The following is a 14,328-nucleotide window of genomic DNA, read 5'->3' on the forward strand; positions in this document are numbered from 1 at the left end:
ATTGACATTTCCCAGCACTCCACCTCGATACCGACAACGACCGAGCGATTCGATATCTGCCGATAAGTCCTGCCATCTTCTGTGCTGTCTAAATTCATACGAAACTCTAAATCCCATCCATCGCTCATTGAAATTTGATTGCGTCTTCAAACAATCGATTTTCTGTGCCCTCCAACCCGGTGCGGAGTCGGCATCGGGCCCGTATCGAATTCAGCTCTCCCGGCGTTTGTCGTTGCTTGTTGTGTAAGCACAAACGAGTAGATTAAATCTTCGAAATAATGCTGCTACTTATGAAATCGAAATCGATCGTGCTTCACAGCTTTCCCATCGACTTGCCGCCGGAGTGCAATATAAATTATTGTATTTTGTTTTCAGGATCGGGTGTTTAATTCCGAATTCGACTCAATCCTATTTATTGATGCTTGGCACCCAGATCGAATCAGCTTACCGGTGAACCTAAATGGGTTGTGAATATTTCTTATTTTTAATTCTCATGAGTGGTGAAGTTCAATGACTTTCATTGAATTTCCTCGTACCGTATCCCGGTTCTAGAGTGCTTGTAGGAGAATCCTGGGATGTACAGTTTTCATACAATCAAACAGAATCCAATTAATATATGGAACTTATTACTATAAACTTCGTTTAATGCATCGAATGAAATAGAGCTAGGAATGTCTATCAAAGCCTTGGTATTACGTTTCTCTAGGAGGCTACTGACACTAAGAATGCTTCCAGATGAGGGCTTAAACTTACGACAACCGGTTTGTAGTTCCCTCCACCTAAAGAATACAACTTACTAGTTTGTTCGATTCTGGAGGCCGCAGAACAAGCCCAAATCAAACGATTTTATGGTCCAACGACTAACAGAAGGCCTCCTAACCCTTGGATGGGACAACGAGTGCTCAGATGCTAAATATGCGAAACAAAGTGCTTACAAGACGTTCCTAAAACGGGGAGGAGAAACTCTTAAGAATTTAGAAAAATTCTTGGTTTTAGACAGTGTTGGTGAATGCCGAAAATTTGACAGAAGCTGCTTTATTACTATCTATATTGTATACAACATTTTCAATCCAGTAGAAGATGCTACAAGAACTCGAGTCTCTCATTGCATGAACCGCGAGAGAATTTTGCTACATTTGTTTACTCCACTTCATACTCTGAGTATTTCACGCCCTTAAAAAATGTACAGTCTAATAATGATCGTTGCGGTGTGGAATTCCAAGTTGACAATTATCGCAGAAAATCGAATCGATAATTCAACTTGATGTTTCTCATACTAGGTTGCAATATTTCAAAACCCTTGTGTGGAGCATTCACAGATATTTTCATAGACACAACTTATACAAAGGTTATATGCACATAGTTAGAATAAGCGGCAATAGTAAAATGATTATATCGCAATTATCAACTGCCTGTATAGAATCGGATCGCGAAACGAGAATAAGCAACCGTTTGTCGCTTCAGAGAGGATCCCCACAGCAGCGTGCTAACCTTTGATTCTCAGAAATGTCATCGAGAGAAATTCGCTCTCGCACTGGTGTCGATTCTATGTTAAATGAGCCATGCCGGGTTTTTGTTGTTGCGATGATATCCGTCTCTCTTTGATGGCACTGATTCAATCGTGTGAAGAGTTGCAAGTGAGCGTTCTTTGATGCGATAAAAGCCATCCTTGGTTTTAGAAACCAAGTACAAGAGCTTACTTCGGGCCAAGAAATATAGCTATTGGAGACATTTTGTCGAAGGTTTGTCAAGCGAAATCTCAGTGAGCACTATTTGGAACACGGCCAGACGAATGAGGAATCGTAACATAGGCAATAAGAGTGAGGAATACTCGAACCGAGGATATTTGACTTTGCTAGGAAACTTTGCCCAGGTTCTGTTCCTACGCAGGGCATTATTCGGGAATATCCTCCTTCAAATAATAGTTCCATTTCGTTTTGATAATGGAATTTTCTATAGAACTCTTGTCTTGTAACAATAACGCTCCTGTGTTGGACAGGATTAAATTCAACTTGATGAAGAATCTGCCTGACCTCGCAAAAAGACGTTTTGGGAATTGTTCAACAATTGTTCCACCTGACATGAGACAAGTAAAAGTAATCGCTATTCAAAAACTGGGCAAACCAGCTTCCAATCACACCTCATATAGACCCATTGCAATGTTTTTTTGCATCAGATTGTTCGAAAAAATTATTCTTCGACCCAAGTGTCGAGACGAATGGCTTGCTGTCAGATACTCATTTTGGCTTCCATGGAAATAAAGGAACAAATGATTTCCTTGCATTACTTTCGTCTGACATCCAAATTGCCTTCGCTCAAAACCAACAAATGGTATCTGTATTTTTAGACATTGAAGGAGCATTTGATTCAGTTTCCACTGATGTTCTTTCAGACAAGCTCCACCAACATGGACTCCAGGCGGTTATAAATAATTATTTGCACAACTTTTTGTCATAGAAGTGCATGTATTTTTCACATGGTGATTTGGCAACATTCAGAATTAGCTACATGGGTCTCCCGCAAGGCTCATGCCTCAGTCCGCTCCTTTATAATTTTTACGTGAATGACATTGACAGCTGTCTAGTAACCCCATGTATACTAAGACAATTGGCAGATGATGGCGTGGTTTCAGTTACTGGACCCAAAGCTATTGATCTGCAAAAACCATTGCAAGATACCTTAGATAACTTGTCCGTTTGGGTTGTTCATCTGGGTATCGAATTCTCTGCGGAGAAAACAGAGCTGGTCGTCTTTTCAAGAAAGCATGATCCCGCGCAACTTCAGCTTCATATGATGGGAAGAATGATCCAACAGGTTTTGACTTTCATATACCTTGGGGAGTGGTTTGATTCCAAATGCACATGGGGAGGACACATCAGGTATCTGATAACAAAATGCCAACAAAGAGTAAATTTTCTTCAAACAATAACAGAATCTTGGTGGGGTGCTCATCCGGAAGATCTAATAAAATTGTATCAGACAACGATACTTTTAGTGATGGAATATTGATGCGTTTGTTTTCGTTCCGCTGCAAACTATCATATTATCAAACTGGAGCGAATTCGGTATCGTTGTTTGCGAAATACTTTAGGCAGCATGCATTCAACACATACAATGAGTCTTGAAGTTCTGGCGGGAGTTCTTCCTTTGAAAGATCATTTTTGGGAGCTTTCATCGCGACTGCTAATAAGATGTGAGGTGCTGAATCCCCTGGTTATTAATAACTTCGAAAGGCTAGTTGAGCTTCAAGCTCAAACAACATTCATGACAGTATATTTTAACCATATGTCACAAGAAATCGACCCTTCAAAATATATTCCTGTCCGTGACACCCTCCTAAATGACCCTGACTCAACTTTATTTTTCGACACATCCATGCAGCGCGAAGTGCCTGGAATCCCGGAACACCTACGCTCGTTGGAAATCCCAAAAAATATTTACAAGTAAGTTCAGGCATATTGACTCTGAGAAAATATTTTACACGGACGGATCACGAATTGAAGAGGCTACTGGGTTTGGTATATTCAACAATAATGTTTCGGTTTCATTTAGGCTTCAAGAACCTGCATCTGTTTATATAGCAGAGTTAGCAGCAGTTCATTATAGTTTGAGTGTAATCGTCACATTATCTCCAAACCATTATTATCTTTTCACAGATAGGCCAGCTCAAACGCTGCTGGCAAAATGAACCGTTTTTCTTGGGCAAAATAAAACAGTGCATGAACGTCATATTGAATAATAATTATCAAATCACAATAGTTTGGGTCCCGGCTCGTTGCTCCATTCCAGGCAATGAAAGAGCCGATAGTTTAGCCAAACGTGGTGCTATTGAGAGAGAAATTTATGAGAGACCGATTGCTTTCAACGAATTCTATAGCGCGTCTCGCCAAAGAACACTTGCCAGCTGGCAAGCTTCCTGAGATGAAGATGATCTGGGTCGGTGGATGCACTCAATTATTCCTAAAATATCGACAAAGGCATGGTTCAGGGGACTGGATGAGAGTAGGGACTTCATTCGTGTGATGTTATTTTCATTTTAATTATTTCCTCTTCCATAAGTTTAACCAATAACCAGTTTTTTTTTTTTTTTTTTATTCAAGAATATAATGTTTAAGGCACACTGCTTAAGCTCTAAGATGCCAAGGGCTTTTACTAATTTAAAATTTACGACTAACTTAAAACTAGGGTTGTATCATTAAGTAATGTCATATTTGGGTCGCAGTGGTTGACTTTGGCAGATCCAGCCTTCATGTGGTGATCGGCCGGTGATCTGAATATTTCATGAGAGTCTTCCATATGGCGTTGGTGAATATTCATGTTGGCCGCATTCTTCGGTCCGTGTGGGTCCGCGGGAAACACCCCCAGGTTACGAATACCCGGCGGGTGGCCCGCATGCTGTTGATAAGTTTCCGTGGGCGATGATGGTGTTGTTACAGAAGAAAATGAAAAAAAAAGATAGCGAAGTAAATTTTGCGGAAAACGAAGTAAAATGGGGATATGGGAATGAAATGACTAAAACGACAGAGATCTAATTAGTTGACATCGAGATGGTGAAAAGACGGGGAGGGGGGAAGCGAAGGTTAGTGACAGCAAAAAGATCTTGTTAGTTCCGATGAAGATGGTGGACAGATGAGGAATCGGGATAATCGGCGGAAGTTAGTGTCGAACCTGCAGTTGAGAAATAATTCTTAGCCACAGTTGAAACAACGTCGATAAATAGGAGGAACTTTCTAAGCCAGATGTAACAGATTACACTTGTATATTAATGTGTTTGAGAAACTGGTATATGAGAAGCATATATGAACTATCCCGACTCGCCAACACATCCCGAACCGGAACCTCAGGCGGTCTACCTCGGGCCCTGAGGGATTCCAGTAGCTTCGACCTGGCGTCGCGATACTCTACGCACGACCACACGACATGCTCGATGTCCTGATAACCGTCGCCACAGGTGCAGAGCCCGTTCTCCACGATCCCGATACGCCGGAGATGTGCGTTGAATGTATAGTGATTTGACATGAGTCGTGACATAACGCGAATGAAATCACGACTCACGTTCATCCCCTTGAACCAAGGTTTCGTCGATACCTTAGGGATAATGGAGTGTAGCCATCGTCCCAGTTCGTCATTGCTCCATGAAGTTTGCCAACTTTCGAGAGTTTTCTGACGAGAAATACTGAAAAATTCATTGAAGCAGATTGGTCTTTCATAAATATCACCTTCTAATGCGCCCACTTTAGCCAATGAGTCTGCCTTTTCATTGCCCGGAATGGAACAATGCGAAGGGACCCAGACTAACGATATTAAATAAGACCGTTCAGATAAAGTACTCAAATGTTCCCGTATTTTCCCCAGGAAATATGGGGGACACTTTCCTGGCTTCATTGCCCGGAGAGCTTCTATTGAGCTTAGACTGTCCGCAATAACCAGTTATCTTACTTTGAATAAAAGCGATGTACTGATACAAGCAAAACCAAAAATAGTTATAGGATTACGTATAGTAGATACAAAAATAAATGTTTTTTTTTAATGTAATTCATAACAGCTAATCGTTTGATAAAAGATGTTTTTGAGTAGATTTACTAATGAATAATGAAAAACTAATACGATATTGGCGGAAACTAGTAGTAAAATGTTTTTTTTTTAAATAATATGCGTTGTGATTTTCTCTATAGAAAAGTGACCGAATTGCTGAGAGAGATTTGGCATCACTGGGAGTACGATGCGGTGCCTAAGTGTTGCTCTCAAAAAAGTCTAATTTAATTTCAACTTATAGTAAAATCGAAAAAACAGTTCGAAACAGTTATTTCGAGTGATAGTGCAGCTGTGGCAAGTGCTGATTCGCGAAACTAAAAAATATTCAAGTATCGGATACTGCAAATATACCGCCCAAAATTATTATTATTATTATTATTATTATTATTATTATTATTATTATATTGTTTATTTATACCCGGTTTTAACCTAGTAGCGGTCGTTCACCGGGTAGACGCCCAAAATTAAGTCAACCGATCGAAGCGCCATCTGCATGTCGTTATCAGTGTTAACAGATTTATTTTACTATTGGTGTTATTATTTATTCTATTTATGTGGAAATTTACCAGTTAATCGTGTGATTCAATCTGAAAATCTAAACTTGGTTTGCAGCAAATCCATCCTTTATTTGTTTTTATTTTTTCAGTAGTGGTGTGTCATCTCGCGTTGTTTACAGCAATGCGAATATGAGAAACAGGATACTGGTGATATCGTTCTTCAGAGATATTTCACATTTTTTAGTTATTATAATGTATTTTTATAACAGAGCACAATGATATGAATATACTAAGGTATTTTTTTATGCGTTTTTTATGCGAATTTTCAGAGTTATGCGGTTTTTTTTTTTTATGCGAAGTTTCAGAGCTATGCGGTTTTTATAATGCGAATTTTCAGAGTTATGCGTTTTTTTATGCGTTACGTAAGCTCGCATAAAAAAGACTTCAGTGTATATGAATTGATAGCGAACTTCCCGACAGCCGACGAATTTCGGAAGGAATTTCGTTTTTTAGTACGTAGCACACATTAATACAAAACGCGATAAAAGTTCAACGTATTCTCGGTAGCCGACTACCCAGAGCAATAAGCACATGATAATAATATTCGAAAATTTACTAACAAACAACCTTTTCCTGTGATGCATGTGGAAATGCAGAGGATTCATCGGTTTCTAGTAGCAACATGCAATGAACTAACAATCATTCCTTTCCAAGTAGATCTGAATTCGGACGTGGCCGCCGTCGGTATTGATCAAATAAGCTGAATAAACCGAATTTTGAACAAAGCCTCGGAGACCCATATTGTTATAGACTATATGCTCAAATGACTGTTAATACCGTTTCCAGAGATATAATGGTATAAGTGACGTAACCGACAAAACACCTAGTTTTTACAACTCAATTCACTCAGCAATGGCTGGACCGAACTTCAACATGGTTAGACTTATTGGAAAACTACCATTGATTAACAAAGGACCGTTGTTAGCTAATTGATCTGGATCTGCTATCCGTTCGTTGAGATGTTTCCAAAGCAGCACTGATTAGATATTATGACGAATTGATTGTTCAGATCTGCAACAAAAATTGAATTTCGACATCCATCATCGCAGTCTACGATACCAGTAATTTTAAAGGTACCCAACGTCGAATGACGTAATATCGAAGGTCACAAATCGACGAATGTATCAGAAGGTCGACTGCGACAGAAAGTCAAATATAACCAAAAAGTGAAGTCCCGGGTAGTCGAGATACCAAAGATCAACAAATTACAGAAGAGCACAATTCCAGGAATGAGTAGATGAAAAAGTGACAAAATCAGAATTGACCTTCTCAGATTTGGATGAAACTTTGCACATGGCTTCAGTATGGCAAACCATAAGTTTTGAACCGATTGAGAGGTCTATCCGACTCACGACTGATTTTTAAAAAGGGCGTATGTACCTTATGATAAAAAAAGAACCGGAATTTTCATTTTAAAATTCCCGCGCTTGTGCAATCGGTTAACTTTTATCAAAGACATCATATTAACAAGATATCCAGCTCTCACATTTCCCGAACAAATCATTGGCAACATGACATGATGTGTTGAATGTGATGCCGCGCGATGGCGTTGCTGAACTGAAGATTGATGTCGCTCCAAGCTGACAGGGTCTGCTTTTATTCTCTCAACGTTTGCAACACTTTTATACACATTCTGTCAAATTTTGACGCATATCGTACGATTAGTTTTTGTTTGGCGTCTATACAAAGAAGTTGAAAAATTTTCGTGTGTCGATTTTTATAATGGATGAAAATTTAGAACAACGTGCGTGCATCAAATTTTGTGTTGCAAATGGATTTAAGTGTTCCGAAACGTTGAAAATGTTAGAAAAGGCCTTTGGTGAATCGTGTCTAGGAAAAACACAGGCATACGAGTGGTATAAACGCTTCAAAGGTGGTCGTACAAGCTTGGATCATGATGAGATCCCTGGCCGCCCAACAACATCTGTTACTGAAGAAAACATTGAATCGGCGAAGCAAATCGTGTTGCAAAATCGTTCTGTACCGATTATAGAGATTGCTGTGTTGTTGGGCATCTCTTATGGATCAGCCGAACACATTTTAACTGATGTTTTGGGTTTGAAACGCGTCGCTGCTCGGCTGGTGCCAAAAAAGCTGAATTTCATTCAAAAACAGCGTCGTGTTGATGTGGCCAAAGAGATGATTTCCAACGCAGATAGTGACCCCACATTCATCGAATGCATCATAACTGGTGATGAGGTGTGGATCTATGAATATGACGTCGAAACCGCACAACAATCGACCGAATGGCGCTTCGAAGGCGAGTCGTTGTTCTAAATTTTCATCCATTATATAAATCGCCACACGAAAATTTTTCAACTTCTTTTTATAGACGCCAAACAAAAACTAATCGTACGATATGCGTCAAAATTTGACAGAATGTGTATAAAAGTGTTGCCAACGTTGAGAGAATAAAAGTTTACTGATTGGACAGGCGCGGGAATTTTAAAATGAAAAATCCGGTTCTTTTTTGATCATAAGGTATTTTTGCATTTAACGAAAATTTCCTTTTTCAAATAGTTTTTTTTAATTTCCTGTAACCTGTAGAATAATATTCTACTGTTTAAATGATTATCTTTCAACGAGAATTTGAAGTTTCGAATATATCTGTAAATTGTTTTAGCTGTAACTTCTTCATTTTTCAAAAGGCACGGATGGGATAGCCATCAATTTGTAGGTTTGAATAACAGCCATGCGTTTTTTTATTTAACTTTTCGGATTATTTTGTAATTATCGAGAAAAAAATCAAATTTTTTTTTCAGTGTATATTTTTTTTAGAGTGCCCAATCGATTCCCTACAACTTCTTCCTGAACGCCATTTTTGTACAATCATCGGTTTCCGAGTTACAACGATTTGAAAAAGGCAATTTTTGTGAAATGCAAAAATACATACGCCCTTTTTAAAAATCAGTCGTGAGTCGGATTGACCTCTCAATCGGTTCAAAACTTATGGTTTGCCATACTGAAGCCATGTGCAAAGTTTCATCCAAATCGGAGAAGGTCGAGTCTGATGATCTGCTAAGCATTTCTGGAATTGCTCAAGATCGTATGCCACATAAGTTTAAATACGACGGAAGGTCGAATACTAAAGAATGAGGTGACCCAAGTAACAATTTTTGTTACGCTAGCTTGTTTGTGACTAGTTTGCAACCAGATATTTGAGTGATTGTTACTAACATCTAACCACTTGCATGACTCAAAAAGCGCAGTTTCTACTAGTTGTTAAGTCGGCTAAAAATAAGTTATCGTTACGTTGTAATGCCATACTGAAATAACTTATCTTTTCATAACTTGAAAATAACTTGTTTTCAAGTACACTAGTTGAAACTTAGTCACCATCGACATAATAAACATTGAATGAATCCAGAATACTTTTCTATCATCAATAAAAAAGCAGAAGAGTACTTTAAATCACAAACTTGATACAAGTTACAAATTCCACAACGATTTTAAAACTGTCGAGCGGAATTCAATTTCACTTAACTGTTTTTTATGCGCCTTTAATCAAAAGGCTAAACTATAATATTATCACAATCGATGTTCAATCCCTATATTATTTTCTTCGTGTTTATGACAGTGCATAGAACAAAAATGGCTATTCTGCCTTTCACTATTTTCGGCAAAAAGTAGTTTTGAAAAAGTAATTTCCTGGTTTTATTTATGTTTCATACACTTCTTGAGACTCCATATTGTGTTCGCCATATTCAAGTCAACAAAGTTTGTTTTGTTTGCATTTTCGTTATCATAACGTTGTGAAAACCTACCGATAACTATCTGAATCATTGAAGAAATTATATGTTATAATCTTATAATATCTAAGTTATTACTACATCAATTCACAGTAACGATTTACATATACGCTTACGTATTTATAATGGCTTCGCAACGGAAAATAAACCTTTTTTCAACTAGTAGCAAGAAGCACAGCTATGATTAAAGATATGTTAGAATCAAGTAACGATAACTTACAAATGATAGTTAGTTCAATGTTTACGTTATAAAGAAACACTGCTGTCACAGTTGGGCTAAGTGGTATCAGAACTAGTTACGGGTTGCCAATATTGGAGTCAAATAAACTTATTTTCAACTAATAGCTAGAAATAAAGTTGTGATTAAAGATATGTTTGGATTAAGTTACGATAGTTTATAATTTATAATTAATTCAATATGACAAAAAGATGTGGTGATTTGAAACCTAAATAACTATTTCGTAACTGGTTCTGTTATGAAGAAACATTGCTGTCACCTTGTTTTAACTAGTATAACATAAAAAACATATTCGTGATTTTGTTGCAACATAGTTTGGACTTAGTCGCATCGGAACTAGTTGCGGATTACTACTTGGGGAAAATGTCGGTAGCGGAAGCACTATCATGAAATACCAACAGAACTGGTGATATACGTTTATTAGACGGTGCCGCAAACACGAGGGCAAGGAACGGAGGCGACACTAGTCCGCCTAAGTCTTCACCAGTCCGAGTCGGCCGACGACCCGCCGTCGGAAGCGGCGGCCTCTTGCACACAATCCTGTGATCCACTCGTTTGCCCTGTTTACCTTAACATAGTTTGTTTACCTGTTTAGGATTCGATCGAGCGGTAGCGAAGTCGGACGGCACTCAAAACTGTGATCTAACCATTTTTCCAGATTCGTGTGTTATTTGAAACATAAAAGTTCATAAAGTCCGGTCTTGAACATGCTAAGTTAAGAATGGCAGAATGAAGGACGTTCATGGAACAAAACGAATATAATTATTGTAATTGATAATAGTTATAATAGTAATAGTGTTGCATCATTTTAAATAGGTTCAGGTACGCAGCACGAAGAGTGAATATTTCCAAAGCAGCTTTCCTATAGTGATTATTATTATAGCAATTGAAGAATGACACCGCTTATTTCAACAAATAATTGTAAAAAGAAATTACGTAAAGTGATATGATGAAAGTTTAGAATTTGAGAACAAACACCTTGCACTATTTTGCGAAGAAGTTTTTATACCCGTATACTTTACCTCGGTATAGCTCTTAAGTTGTGTTTAACCTTGGATATTAATTTAGTTTAACAGTTGATATTCAGTAAATTATCCAGATTTCGTCCTTATGTCGTATCCGTCTTTCTGTCGCTTTCGATTTTATGGTGTATTCGACTATATGTTGCATTCGACCTTTCATTTTATTCGACGTTTTGTTAATTCGACTTTTTGTCGTATTTGACCATTTGACGCATTCGGGCTTTTGTTCCTTCGATCTTTGGTTCTTCGACGATTTGTCATTCGACATTTTAGTATATATTTTAAGCAAAGATATGTATCTGTTGGATATTTGTAATCTGTTGATACAAAATACGAGAAGGTTTAAAGCTTGTTGGAGAAAAAGTTTTAAAGAATCTCAGTTTTTCCACGAAAAACATTACAAAATGTTGTTCGAATGATACTTTTTACACTACGGAAATCCGCTCCAGTCCACGACTAACATGCTGAGGGCTGGGTTTTCGAGAAACGACCAATACAACCTCAATACGGCATTACCTAACGATACTATCCTAGTTTTAAGTTAGTCGTTAATTAAAATTAGACAATACCCACAGAGCATCTTGGAGCTTAAGCAGCGTGCCTAAAAATTATATTATATTATTGAATAAAAACAAATTGAATAGTTCTAAAAAAATCGCCAAAAAGATGTTTTTTTTTCATCCGTTAGACCCTACTCCGCCTAAGGACTTGTTGAACTGCAGTACTCCACTGTATTCGAAGTCATGTTGGTTTTTTCATGCACAAATAGCTTGAGTGTATACGACTTTTGAAGAAAAGTTTTTTGTTGCCGTCGCTTTTTCGTTGATTTCCCCACGCATTTTTTTTTGTATTTTCTGATCATAAAATGTGAAAGGATTAAACATACAAAAATTCCTGTTTCATTAATATACATTATGCTTGGTTTTCACCTGACGACAAAGAAATTTCTTCAACTAGTTCCGAAACAAATCCGTGAGCTTATTTCCATCAACACAGTTCAAATCACTCGGCCGGCAGCAACAATTCGGTTCCCTTGAAATGATTGTGGTTTCTAAATGCCGTACTAAATGAGATGTGTTTAAAGGCGACTGTTCCTTCCATTTATCTTCCGGAGATACCGAAGCCAATGCCATCCAGAAGAAAACAAATCCCATGTGGCTAGCATGTCCGACGTACCGGACGGGTCCCGGTATCTGCTCGGAAGATTGGTATGCAATCAATGCGGTAGGTTGTGCCTAATGAGTGGATTACGAGATTACATCCATGGACCATGGTTGCGTCAACTGCCGGGCAACTGAGAGTGCCCGGAGAATCCAGTGGAACGAGATGATTTGAATTTCCAATCGGGCCGACACTCGACCAGAGGGACTGGACCTCTGCGGACAACCCCTTAATTGATTACTTATCGTGCCAAATTACACCGGAATCGCCTCTTTTTCAATCAACGGTTCGATGACATAGCAATGCAACAGTAGGCCGAAATCCCTGATTGCTTCTAGCAGCGTACCAGTGGTTGACGGAGCATCGACAATTTCGGGACTGGTTTTTCCACCGTGGAAACAGAGCCACTTCTCCTTCCCTTAGGGAAAATAATTTCTTGGCTACCCCGAAGGGGGGAGGGATGGTGTATCAAGAAAGCCAATCGGTGCATTATGTTTTCCCTCTGCTCTGATTGAGCAATTGGTAACAATTTTGATGAATAAGTAATCGTTTTCAATAAAGTTATTATGATTGAATTCCGTTCCTCGTTCCCCGTTCCAGCAACTATGTGTTCGTCAACTAATGTTCGGTGCCATTCAGATTTACATTATAAAGCGACTTACTTTGGCCATTATGTGTTTCCTGTTGCGAGGAGTGGCACCGTGGCACATTCTTCCTGTTCGACGAGAAGTTTCCAGTCGTTAGCGCGAGGCGTGCGGGTGTGGATTTTCCTCTGCCGTTAGCTACCGATCCTTTTATAAGCTCTCACAATACCTTTGATTGCCGGCAGTATGTATCAGTTGCCGTAATTATTGCATATTATTTCGTTTCATTTCGATTGTAATTTCGTATTATACTTAAGCGCATAATAAATAGACTTTTTATGTGACATTTTTTCGTTGTTACTGTTGACTCCCATACCCTTACTTCCGACTGACGGAGTGGATGCCACAAAGATGGAGAAGTAATATTCGAGTCCTCTCTCCATTGGCAACAGAGAAAAATAGCAGCCGCCCCGCGCCAACACCACCCCGGTTCGCCCCCACCCAAACATATTGGACCGACCGGAGGTGGTGGTGGGAAAAAAATGTGAAATCGAAAATATTTTGTGAAAATGAATTGATCCCATAGTAATGCGTTCCCCTCGAGCGGAAATCGTATCAATGGCGGAATAATTCATATTTTTGATATTGGAAAAATCTCTGTGTGCCGTTTAGCACCAGGTATGCTGGGACAGGAGTTCGTTAGGAACTTTTACTTTGAAATTGGGAACCAAGCTTTCGTTTGTTCTGCAGGACGTAACATAAATAGCAACAGAATCACCAATTTGCAGTGTGACTAATGATTAGCAAATTGATGCGGAAAGTCGATAGTACAAAATGGTGATACACAAACATACTAGCCCACATAGGAGGGAACAAAATGAGCAGTAACACTTTGGAATTCCTCCCGGATCTGCTGATATTCGGCGGTGGTTGGCGGAGCCGGATCATACGCAACGGTGTGCACTATAATTAACTTTTAATCTCTTTGACAAATATTTTGAAATTTGATATCACATTTTTCGTCTGTACGCGGGTACGGGATGGCATGGCGCAGTTGGATGGGAGGTTTTCCGGGAAGAAAAATTCCATAAACAACTTCAAACAAACGAACGGCACTTTATACACGACCGAACCGACGGCAAAAAGTTGAACTTGGCGGCGGCGGCGGCGGTAGCAAAACGATGGCGATGATGACGATGATAATAATGATGGCGAGGCGAAGTGATGGAAAACATTTTAGCAACTTAAATTACGCGCCTCTTATACATTTCAACGTGCAAGCCAGCCAGCCAGCAGCTGCTCTGGCCGGGTGTTGATATTCAATGTTGGATCAAACAGAGGGCTAGGGATTTTCGGTTATATTTGTAAAACATGGAATAAAACGGTAAGCGCGTCGTTCCGTTTCGTGCCTGGGCGCCCTCCGTCGGAAAAACCCCCATGGAGCATTCAGGGCAGTGGTGGGGTGAGACGACAACAACATAA

The 14,328-nt window shown here is 39.1% G+C and overlaps 1 protein-coding gene across 4 annotated transcripts in view; it reads right to left on the bottom strand.

Annotated features, from left to right (window-relative positions):
- The window catches only part of LOC131438722 (uncharacterized), a 265,881-nt gene that overhangs the window by 63,320 nt on the left and 188,233 nt on the right, over window positions 1-14,328 (bottom strand). The window lies entirely within an intron of this gene.

Source organism: Malaya genurostris, chromosome 3 (genome assembly GCF_030247185.1).
Source record: "Malaya genurostris strain Urasoe2022 chromosome 3, Malgen_1.1, whole genome shotgun sequence".
Classification (NCBI taxonomy): Eukaryota; Metazoa; Arthropoda; class Insecta; order Diptera; family Culicidae; genus Malaya; species Malaya genurostris.